This window comes from Rhinopithecus bieti, unplaced genomic scaffold (assembly GCF_001698545.2).
Source record: "Rhinopithecus bieti isolate Rb0 unplaced genomic scaffold, ASM169854v2 scaffold_23405, whole genome shotgun sequence".
Classification (NCBI taxonomy): Eukaryota; Metazoa; Chordata; class Mammalia; order Primates; family Cercopithecidae; genus Rhinopithecus; species Rhinopithecus bieti.
The window spans coordinates 1,751,912-1,764,348 of NW_016811519.1; positions in this window are offsets into that span (position 1 = coordinate 1,751,912).

A 12,437-nucleotide genomic window follows, 5' to 3' on the forward strand; every position below is an offset into this window, starting at 1 on the left:
GGTTTCACTATGTTGGTCAGGCTGGTCTCAAACTCCTGACCTCATGTGATCCACCCACTCAGCCTCCCAAAGTGCTGGGATTACAGGCGTGAGCCACTGTGCCCAGCTGGAAGGTATCATTTTTATGTTGCTAAATATCATGTCTATAATAAACCTATGCCTGCAGTCTTTCCTCTTCTCTGAAACATAAGCCCCCACGTCACTCTTATGCTATTACCAATGTAGAACTGATTCTTTTGTGGTGTTCTGCACTATAGAGTCTGCGTAGTACTGCCCGTATTCAGAGTTCTGGTATGTTTTGTTTTTTTTCCCTTAAAATCTGTTATAGTTTCCTTTTTTGAAAAAAACAAAACAAAAAACAAAACAAAAAAATGAAAAAAACAAAAAACAAAACTCTGCTTCCCATTCCATAATACCTACCATTATTTCAAGTTTTGTAATATCCCAAGGTGTATATTTTATTTTTTTAATTGACTTTGTTTTTAAATTAAAGCAGTCCAGAAAAGTTTGGTCTTTTCCCATGAGGAAACAAATGAAGCTACTCTTCATAACAGCCATTCTGCTTTTATCCCACCAGTTTAGTAAAAAAGAACCAGATTTGTTTACCTTTTAAGGTTTCTCATTAACGTACCTTCACCTGAGAATTTCCTTCAAGAGAGCTCTTTATGATCTTAACGTTTGCTTGAGCTACAAGAACTGCCATGTAAAAATAAATAATGGGAACATAGACAGTATATTGTTCAATATACCTGCAGAATATGTATAAACTGGATGTACAGACAGATATTGTGAACTAGACTAGGTGAGTATTGAAGTAACCCATCAAAATGTGCTCTGCAGTGATTCTGCTTAATGTTCAAATTCAATAGCTAAGGTATATGTTTTATGTTCTGCTCACAAGGCAAATGGCAGTGCTTTTGTGTGCTGGAGGAGGGGTTGCTGATTGGTGCTAAAACCCACTTCTGATTGAGAGGGATAACAGTTGGGCTGAATTTTTTCTAGTCAAGACTCCTAGATTTGTTTTGTTTTTGTTTTTTTTGTTTCTAAAAAATACATTAAAAATGTATCATGTCTTCATTAATAACAGAAAATACACATGGTGCTCACTAAATTTGTTTACTACATTAAAATTTCCTTTTATTTTAGTAGTCCAGGTTCTTGAGTTTTTCAAGACAGATTGTTGTTGTTGTTGTTTTAACTGAGGTACAGTTGCATAGGAAGGAGAATTAAGCCAGAATTTTGTGTGTGCAAAGACAATTTCCTATCCAGATCTTTTTCTGTTTGTCAGAGAGTGAGAGTATGGTCCAAATAAACCCATTAGGTTACTATTGAGCATGTGATTTTAGCTTTTCTCTTGACAGAGGATCAAATATCCCTTTGTGAGCTGGGCTTGCACTTCTTTGCTTATGTATGTAAACTTCAAATATCATTACATTCTATATCTACCATAGCTGTTCAGGCAACAGTATTCTAATATCTAGCCTTTAAACAAAAATCTGCCTCATTACTAATGTGCAAAAAAACAAAGATAAAAATAGGTCTAATCCTACGTAGAAAAGGCATTTTCCATTCTTCAATATTTCTAGAAAAGGAGATTCAGAACCATGCTAAGACAGAATTTCAATGCTTACATTGTTCTCATCAAAGATAAATTCATTCATCTAACAGAGTAATCTTTGTTCTTGTTTTGTTCTTTCTATAAAAAATATAAAGACCGACCTGTTCATAAGTTTTTGCACCTAACTATTCACACAATTTTGCTAAACTCTCTCTCCAAGTTCTGCATTTTCTTTTCTGACCAGAAAAATTCTATTTGCTTTGATGTTTTGTCACGTAATTCTTAATCCATCTTTTATGATTCTTCTTTTAATTTGATCCCTCTTTAGTTGTACAGCTCAGTTTAGCTCATCTTCTATAAAAATGTATTGCATCAGTCAAGAATATATTTGACTGCAAGTAACAGAAAACCCTAACACATAATTTCTTAAACAGGAAAGGGATTTGCTTGTCTCATGCAATAAAAGCACGGGAGTAGGTAGTAAGGGCAGGTTAGTAGGGGCTCAATGATGTGATTAAGAATCCATCTATTTCCCCAATATTTCCCCCTCTGCACGAGTCCTTCTTCAGCATGTGTATAATCTCATGGTCACAAAATGGATGCTGTACCTCCAGGCTCATGTTCATGTTACATGCAGAATGATGCAGAAAAAGACTACAATCCTCTCACGAAGTAGTGGAATCTGTTTCTTTACCCATTGAGTCTGGTTTGGCCTTGTGACTTGCCATGACCAACAGAATGTGAAGGAATCAAAGACAGTCCAGCCACAAGAAGACTTTTAAAATCTGCTTTGGTGCCATCAAAACAGCCTGCTAGAGGATGAGAAACCATGTGAGGCAGAGACTGACTATTCCAGATGAGGCTACATTAGACTGGTGACCCCTCAACTGACCCACATCTCGCCAGCCAAGACTGTAAGGGCTGCCCAGCTGAGCTCCACCTAACTTGGTGACCTAAATAATTGTGAGTTTTAAGCCGCTAAGTCTTGAAGTGTGTTTTTACGTAGCAAAAGTTTACTAATACACATGGGCTCTTCAGAATTGCACAATTCCCACCCCATCTGCACCTGCAGTTTCCTTGACCTAAAGGAATGCATTTCTATTCTGGCTGAATGCTTATCTCTCATTCTTCATTAGTAGAAATTGAGTGGAGCTGTTGGCTTCTTTCTGCTGAACTCCTTTCAGCAGAAAGGAGTCCTTTGGACAACCTAACAATGAGCCCAAGCGGCTTTCTCTTGGGTATGTCCTACACATGACCTCACATTTTTAGCTCAGATTAATTCTGGAGGAGCAAGCTGCCTAGCACAGTCACCCCTTCTTCTCTTCAGATGTTGTTGTGGGTGAAAGATCCCAATATAGTATCCCACAAACTTAGAGGATAGTTATCAAGTTCTCTGAATCATCCTAAATTCCCTCTCTATTGGCTTGAGGTGGAGGTGGAAGTACCCCTCCTACACTTTAGTAAACGAGTGAGACTCACGACACACCAGCTGCCTCCAAAACTCCTCTGCAATCTCCAATCATCCAACTACTGCTACCCTCCTTGGGGTGCTGGGCTAAGAATCATTTTTTTTAAGAGACAAGGTCTCACTCTGTCACCCATGCTGGACTCTGGTGATGAGATCTTAGCTAATTGCAACCTTGAACACCTGGATTTCAAGGGATTCTCCTGCCTCAGTCTCTTGAGTAGTTAGGACCACAAGTAGGCACCAGCATGCCTGACTATTTGTGTGTGTGTGTGTGTGTGTGTGTGTGTGTGTGTGTGTGTGTGTAGAAATAGGGTCTCACCTCTTGCACATGCTAAGAATCTTTTAACAGATTTTAAAAATAACATTCCTTTCAAATTCCACATCATGGTTTCTCATCTCACATCAGAATGTGACACCAATTTCCATTTTATCATCCTGTTCACTGAGATAAAGTAGTCCCCACATGCAGATTTTAAGTTTATTAGCAAATACTAGAGTCATTTTGGGATAGAGGCAGAGAGGGGAGGAAGTTAGATAACTGCTTTTCAGAACTCAGAACTGAACAGAAAGCAAGCCATGTCTCAATTCAAATTTTAATCACAAAACTTTAAATTCACTTGAACATCATCCTTATCACTTGGGATTCAAAGCTACCTGAAGGACTACAAACAAAAGGTAATGAATGCCAGCGAAGAGGTGTCATAAACGTTAAGACGATTCCTGGTGGGGTGCGGCAGAAAGCAGCTGCCCTACAATGTCTGTTCTGATTTAACATCTTCATTCATAAGCCAGAATAGGAAACAGACAGCGCACTGATGAAATTCACAGATGGTAGTCATTTGGGAGACATTATGAATACCAAGGATATCAGAGAAATGATACAAAAGGACCTAGAGAAGGAATAACAATGAGACTTGACTTTGAAAATGCAAAGTGATATGTCAGAGTGTAAAAAAGGAAGTCTTCAACATTTAAATAGCAGGGAGAAACTGGAAGTCAATGTTTAAAGTGACATCAAGTTAGATAATGGAATGAAAATTAAAAATGGAAACTTTTAAATACAGCAGTGAAATTACTAGTATATCTTTTAATCTTCTTGAATCACTGAAAGCTTAATTAGGTATCCTTCCGATGTGCTCCTATATCCCTATCTTGTCACATTGTTTTTATACATTACATTTGATTTGTTTATCCTTCCCTCCAGACTTTGAGCTTCTTGAACACAGAGACTGGGTTACGTTCATCATTGTAAACCTGGGGTCCACCTCAGTGATGAGCACATGAGAGGCACTGGACAAATACTTCCTGAAGATAAAAATGAACTACTTCCAATAGCATCTTTTTGTACAGAATGCAATGATGCAAAATTATCTGGTAACATTTAGATTTTCAGAACTCTATAAGTAAAGAAGAAGGATTACAAAGAGTTGGCAATAATAGTAATACCACCTTTCATTTGTATAGGTTTTTCATAATTATTGTCTGAAGAGAAAAATATAAAGACTTTAACTCTTACATTTAAAAGAGACAGAGAGGGTCAGTCATGGTGGCTCATGGTGATTTGGGTGGCTGAGGTGGAAAAATTGCTTGAGTCTGGGAGTTGGAGACTAGCCTGGGCAACATGGTGAGACCCTGACTCTACAAAAAATAAAAAATTAGCCAGGCTGCCTCAGTGGACCATGACTGCACCACTGCACTCCAGACCAGGTGACAGAGCAAGACCCTGTTTCAAAAAATAAAAATATAAAATATAAATACATAAATAAATACAAAGGAGAGAGAGGGGGCATTCTTTACTATAGAGAACATATTTGAGAATTATAGATACTGTCTGATTTGTAGAAGATACTTATGTCAACTTGAACATTACATTAGACATGCAAAGCATGTTAGCATAGTGTGCAGTAGGATACAGCAAAATGCAGAAGTTTATAGCAGTGGTTTACTGAGTATGGCTTAGAAACCTGTGTTGGTCTCCAAAACTCTTTTAAGGGGTCCACAAAGTCAAAAGTATTTTCATAATTATACTGAGATGTCATTTGCCTCTTTTACTCTCATTCTTTCTTGAATGTACAGTGGAGTTTTCCAGAGGCTAAATAACATGTGATGGTATCACCCAATGACTAGTGGAATGTTTGCTTATATATTCTTGTGCTTTACGTTGTTCACAGCTTGAATTTCTAATACAATAAGTATTCGTAGACATAACACACACAAACAAAAGCTTTTGGGGACCCTTAGTTATTTTTGATAAGGTAAAGCAGTCCTGCAACAAAAAAGTTGAAAACTGCTGGCTTAGAATTCATACTTTCGGGTCAAATAGAGATTGAAATCCCCATTTTACTGATTTCTCAGTTATTTACCTTTTATATGCCCTCATGTCCTGGGCATAAGATGAATATTTACCTCATGGAGTTGTTGTGAGAATTAAACAAGAAAATACTAGCAAAGAACAGAGCTCAGTGCCAACTCCGCAGTCAAGGCTTAATAAGTAGTTTATCATCAGTGTAAAGGAATGAAAACATGGTGACTTTCAGGAGCACTTTTATGACCCTTTGGAAACCAGGTTTCCTTTGCAGTACCCCATTCATCCTCCAAGGAGAGCAGAGGAGAGAAGGAGAGAGGGTAGAGTCTTCATTCCTCTTCCTGCCTAGAAATCAATGAGAAATAGATGATTCTGCTGCTTCTGACTTCTGAGGGCGTGGATTCATTAATTTCAAACCTGCCTTTGGTAGCGCCTGTGTGTAAATCAGAACATGAAACAGATGATGTCTCCCCTCTGGTGGTTAGAGCAGGAAAGGGCATCAATTTCAAGCAGGAGGAGCAAAGGGACTCCATGCTTCTTATCAATGGCCTTTACAGAGACACATCCCTGCCATGGACAACAGTCCCAGGTGGAGAATATCAAAGATCATACTTTTTCTTTCCTTAGAGGAAGTTGGTTCCTAAGGACTGCTGCATTCAAAATAGTAATATTAATACAAATATTATAAACTATAAGGATAATCAGATTTACATTTCTCTGACATTTCCCAATGAACACTTCCATTTGCATAGATCTCAAATATCAGAGCTGGAAGGATCATGGTGATTATTGGAACTAAGCCTCTAATATAGAGATGACATGAAGAAAAGGGGACTCAGAAAATTTAATTGACTTGCCCAAGATTATACAAATAATGTATAATCACGGTCTTGCTAAAACTCGTGATAACTTTATGTGCAGAGTGGATATTGTCTATTACACCCAATTTGCAGGTGAGAGAACTGAGACAGGTTAAACTATTTCCCCAGAGTTACCTACTGAGTTGTACAGCCAGGATTCAAGTCCACGTCATCCAAGGGGACTTCACTATATCTTCAGCATTACTATCATATTTTCAGGGACCCCTACTTCCTAGAAAAACAACTGTAAGGAGTAATGCTTCAGGAAACACTGCTAGTAGCACATTTGTTACTATCCTTGCCCTTCTTTCTCCCATCAAACATTTCAGTCCTGCTATACCCTTACGTAGCCCTGTGCTGTCTCAAGAGTTCCCAGTGTGTCCCTAGGCTTTTAGAAGCCTGTATACTGGGCAGAATGGGCAAATTCATGAGAGATGCTGATACTACTGAAGAATTAGACTCCTCAGGCAGAGCTGATGACTCTGATCCAGGAAGCACCAAAGAGCTGTCTTGCTCAGAGCTAGTTCCTCTACCATTTTGCTGCTGTAGTGGATATCTGTCCCCAACACCTATTCATTTACATTACAGTTTTGAAGGGCATACAATAGACATGTAATTTTGGCAGAGTGATGCTTTTCATATAAATATAGATTACTTCCATATTCAGATCAGAAGAAATAGGGTTCTATGGTAAAAGCTACAGTCGTGAGTAACTGGAGGGCATTGAGTATCAAGGAAAGTCTTACTGTATTTCCCTCAAATCTGATCTTTTTAGAGATATTCTTCTTTGATCTCTAAACCTATCAAAGCTGGCTTGTTTTTACCCATTCCCACAGATCCCTTTACCTAGCTCCATCCCAGACACTCCAGTCATTGATCCTTTAGTTTTGTTTATTCTAGTTAATGAGCCAACTAGGTAGCCCATTTGTGCTGCCGAGAAGTCAATACATATCCACATCACAGGTACTTCTCTACATCAAGTCTGTGGCCAATTGTTGTATACAACCTGCATCTTTGCCCACTGGGAGGGCTTCAGGCTCACGCATGTGGTGGCTGCCATGCAGTAGCAATCTATTCCTAGCAAGCACCAGTATGTCTTGCTGACACATCAGTGAACTGTGTCTTAACTCCACAGCAGCAGAAGTAATGGGGGCCTTGCTGTAGTCTGATACTTGCCAAGAGAGCTGGTAATGCTGGTAGATGAGGCAGTAGCAGCTATAGCCAAAAAGACAACAGTAGCAGCTGGGAGACAGGGGAAGTTAAGTGAATCTGAATGGATGCATACTATTTACACAAATAGTATAGACAGCCCCACAAAATTATTTGACCATAGAGCAAGTTCTATTAATATCTTGAAGAGTTTGTAGACTGCATTGTGGGACACACTGTTTACAGGGGTATTTCTGTTTTATGGATACCGTACAGGTTTGAACTACATAGATGAATTAGCAATTATCTTTCTAATATTGGAAAAGATATTTTTCATTCTTATGTGTAGCTTCTGATTATGATACTTAGAGTATAGGAGAAACATTTATGGACACGGCTTTTGGTTCAGTGCCTTTCTCTGCTGCTTATAAACCCTGAAACCTTGAGTAACTTAACTTTCTGAGCCTCAGTTTCCTTATCTCTGCAATGCAGATAATAATGGCTATATTCCAGGATTTTTGCTATGAACTTAATACATGGAAATGTTTATAATCATGATTACCAGTTAGGCATTAACTACTCCACTAGCTAGCCAAGAAAAACGAGGTTATGCTGCAATAACAAATCAATCTCAAAATCCCATGGCTTAACACAACAAGTATTTGTTTTTCACCCATACTACACATCCATTGTGGGTTAGTGAGGGCTACGCTCAGAACCCAGGCTAATAGTCCCCCTGATATTATAACTGAACCATCTGAGATGTGTGAACCTTTCAGTCACCCAGCAGAGGAAGAGAGCTCTGGAGAGTCTTGCACCAGCAATTAAAATCTTTGGCCCAGAAATGACACGTGTCATTTCAGCTCACAGCCTGGTGGCTAAAGATATCCTCATGGACTCACCTGATTGCATGGTGGTTGGATGCAGTGGAAGCCCCATCTGTATTTGTTGAATGAATAAACAAAGGAATAAACCAATGAATACAAATTGTAATTTGTATATAGTGTTGTTTCTATGTGCCCCCAAACTGCAATTTATACACATTTTTTTCTTGTGTAATAACTAAATGGTTACAACTGGGTAGGTATACAATTGGCTGTGAGTACTGACACAAATACACTTTTATAATATATGATTTTAGTAAAATTGTCAATCATTATGTTATGTTCCTTTGCAGTATCACTTTAGAGAGAATAACTCACAAGCCCTGAAGTCCTGCATTTGGTTTGGCTCATTTCAAAACTACTCAGAGGAATTTGACAACGACATTAGGTGTCTCCATCACAGCTTTATGGATCAGTTAATGTGAGCTCACTTTCAAGTCAGAATCTAAATGTCCAGGTGCATCTTAACTCTGAACTCTTTGAAGTTTACTCATCCTCATTTAATGTGATAATGTAATCTATATGTTCAGAATCCATTTGAGGGGCAGTACAGGGAAAATGGCACGCAGAAGGAAAGATGAACTGCTCTCAGGGGTGAAATCTATCTCACACGTGCATTTATCTTGGGCAGACACTGTTGTTTAAACTAAAGATAATCACAGGCAGTTCTGTGACATTAACCTGCTTAGTTACTCCTGAATAAAACCAGGAATGAAAATGAGGGCAAAGGTGAGCAGTGACTATGAGGATTATTTTATTTCTATGCTAACACTGTTTCTTCCTGCATTTAGGAAAATGGTACCTGTGTGTTAGAAGCTCACATTGATTTCTCAAGTTATAATTAATATACTTGGGCTGTTGTTACATGTGAAAGATTAGAAGGCTGAATACTCTATTTACTCTAACAATGCAGCCATATTAACACTTTAATGCTCAGAAAAGGCTCTGCCATTACCATATGCTCCATGGCATTATTCAGAAGGCACTGCTTACTCATTTTATTTTCCTTGTCCTTCACCATATTCTAAATAGCTAAAAAGGTAAACATATTAATAGGCTTAGTATATCCCCCTCCACCCAGAAAGAATGTGAAGGATAGCATCTATCCTGAAAAAAGACAAAAGAGAAGAAAACTCATTCAGAAAAATAAAGGGGAGAGGAGTAAGCATGAAGGGTGGATGGTGGGGGGAAAAGGGAAGCTGAAAAATAGAATTTACATAATGAGCAAAGGAAAAGGTTAAAGCCTTTTAAAATTCGTTTGCTGCCTCTTTTAAGAATGCCTCAAGGATTAGAATAGACATTAGTCATATTCATACCAAATATGAGAAACGCAGCCTTAGGATAGCCCTTTTTAAAAAATTCTTCAAGAAACAAGCAATTATTTCTTATCTATGGGAGAAATCATTGGAATAGGGAGGGGGAGCACACAGTTGAAAGAAACAAAAAACGAAAGAGAAAAAACTGGCAAGACCCTGAGGAAGTAATGCCCTCCACTTCAAACATTGAGAATGGCTGTTTGTTATCATGAAGTGACCCTGCTAGGTAGCTTTCAAATCTTCTGAATTCTTTCTTACCTCGTCTCTCACTTCAAATAAGAAGCAGCTGCCTATCATAAAATGAGTTATCAAAAACTAAACCAATGGAAGTTGTTTGCACAACAGTCAATCTGGGCTAACTGCAACAAACAAAATGAAGCGAAGAAATCTCAAATACTGCCGTTGTATTTGGTGAAGAGCTCAAGTATTTCCCTACATTCTCACAGTGGTCCATGTGTTACCACTGTGGGTTTAATATTGGTTCTGGGACATGTTTCTTAGCTTCTCTGATGGACACAAATGCCCCTTTTGTGTTCTCATGGTAGTGTGTACCTCTCCTTTGTAACTGTAACTACCCTTGAAATTCTACATTTACTCAAATGATTATTTTAGTAAATTTTGTCTTCTCTACTCATTTGGTTCCCTGAGGACAGGGGATATGCCATTTCCTGGTTGACCTTTGTGTCTCTATCTCTTGGCAGAGGTCCTGGTACAGGCAGACATGCAAATGATATGTGTTAGGTAAACAGATGAATGAAGTAGGTGAACCTGTTAATTAGTTCAAGTTAAAGTCTTAGAAAATAACTACCTTTATTTTCTTCTTCAACTCTCTTTCTCCTGTTGCCCACCCCTTATTCTCTGAGTACTTTACCTAGGAATTCTGTCTTCAGTTACTTTTTCTTATAATGTAAATTTCTTATTTTAGAACAGTGTTAGATTTACAGAAAAATTGCAAATATAATAGAATTCGCATATACCCTGATTTCAATTTTCCCTATTAACATTTTACATTAGCATTTGTCACAATTAATGAAACAATATTTATACCTCCTTCTTCTTATTAACTAAAGTCCATACTTTATTCAGATTTCCTCAGTCTTTACCTAATGTCATTCTTCTGACCCCATCCAAGATACCATATCACATTTAATCATCATACTTCCTTTAGTTCTTCTCGACTGTGACAATTTCTCGGGCTATCTTTATTTTTGATGACCATGACAGTTTTGAGGAGTACTGGTGGGATATTCCACACAATGTCTCTTTGCGGATTTGTCCAAAGTTCTTCTCATGATTAGATTGGGGCTATGGGTTTAGGGGAGGAAAACCACAGAGGAAAAATACTATTTTTCACTACATCATATCATGGATATGTACTATCAACATGACGTCACTGTTGTTGACCCTTGATCACCTGGATGAGGTGTTGTGTGCAGCAACACTAAAGAATAAGGTGTTATGTTCTATATCTTTGAGAGTGGAGATTTACATAAATTATTTGGAATTCTTCTGCATGGAGGAGTTGTCTATTCTCCCTCATTTATTTAATCAATCCTTACTTATGTCAGTAGGGCTCGTGGATATTTATCTTATATTTAAAGTTATCATCCAATACTTTATTTATTTGTTTATTTATTGTCAAATTGTTTCAACTCTGGCTACTTAGAGCTCTTTCAGTTGTATTCCTTTGGCATTCTTTCTTTCATTGTGTGTTATTTTTGTTTGTCCTTTGAGCACTTACTTATTTTATGGCACTATAAGATGCTTCAGGCTATTCTTGTATATTTCATGCCCCAGATGTACAATCTGCCGTTTTAAGCCAGTTCTTCAAGGAGCCTGATATGGTTTAAGTAATGGCGTCCCCTTCAACATTTATGTTGAAACTTAATCCCCAGTGCAGCAGTATTAAAAGGTGTGGCCTCTGGGAGGTGACAACCTTCAAAAGTGCTGGAGGTCAATGGAAGCACTCTCTTGCCCTTTCACCTTCTGCCATGTGAGGACACAGCAACAAAGTGCCATCTGGGAGGCAGAGAGCAGCCCTCATCAGACGCCAAGGCTGGTGCTTCGATCTTGGACTTCCCAGCTTCAAGAACTATAAGGAAAAAAAATCTGTTGTGTATAAATTACCTATTCTAGGGTATCTTGTTATAGCAACACAAACAACTAAGATAGAATCCTTGCTTCTTTTACTGGAGAATGAAAACCAAGATCTCTGCTCATGTTACTGGAGTGTTGGCTCCTCTATGCCCTCTGAGCTTAAAGAGCAAAGAAATACATATGCGTATAGATTTACAGATACACAGGTATCTATAGATATTTCTTTTTCTTTTTTCTTTTTTTTTTTTTTGAGACAGAGTCTCACTCTGTCACCCACGCTGTACTGCAGTGGCACAATCAAGGTTCACTGCAGCCTCAACCTCTCGGGCTCAAACGATTCTCCCACCTCTGTCCCCCAGGTAGCTGGGACCACAGGTGTGCTACCATACCCAGCTAATTTTTGTAATTTTTGTAGAGACACATTTCTGCAATGTTGCCTAGGCTGGTCTTGAACTTCTGAACTCAAGCGATCCACCTGCCTTGGCCTCCCAATGTGCTGGGATTACAGGTGTGAGCCACCATGTCTGGCCTAGATATTTCTATAGGTAATCATCTGCATGTATATTTAGTTAAGTATGAGTTCATACTGATGTCTCCAATTTCAATCATTACTGCATGTCTCACTCCAGCTTCCTCCCCTTGCTTTTTTGTAAACTCTCACTCCAGCAGTGAGAAACCTGTCTCCCACCCTCTGCCATTCATCCATTTACATAATTATCTGGAATTAATGTGAGTGAGCCAAATTATAGTTACTCTTCTGGGAAAACAACTACTCAGAATCAAGTCACTTATCTACAAAC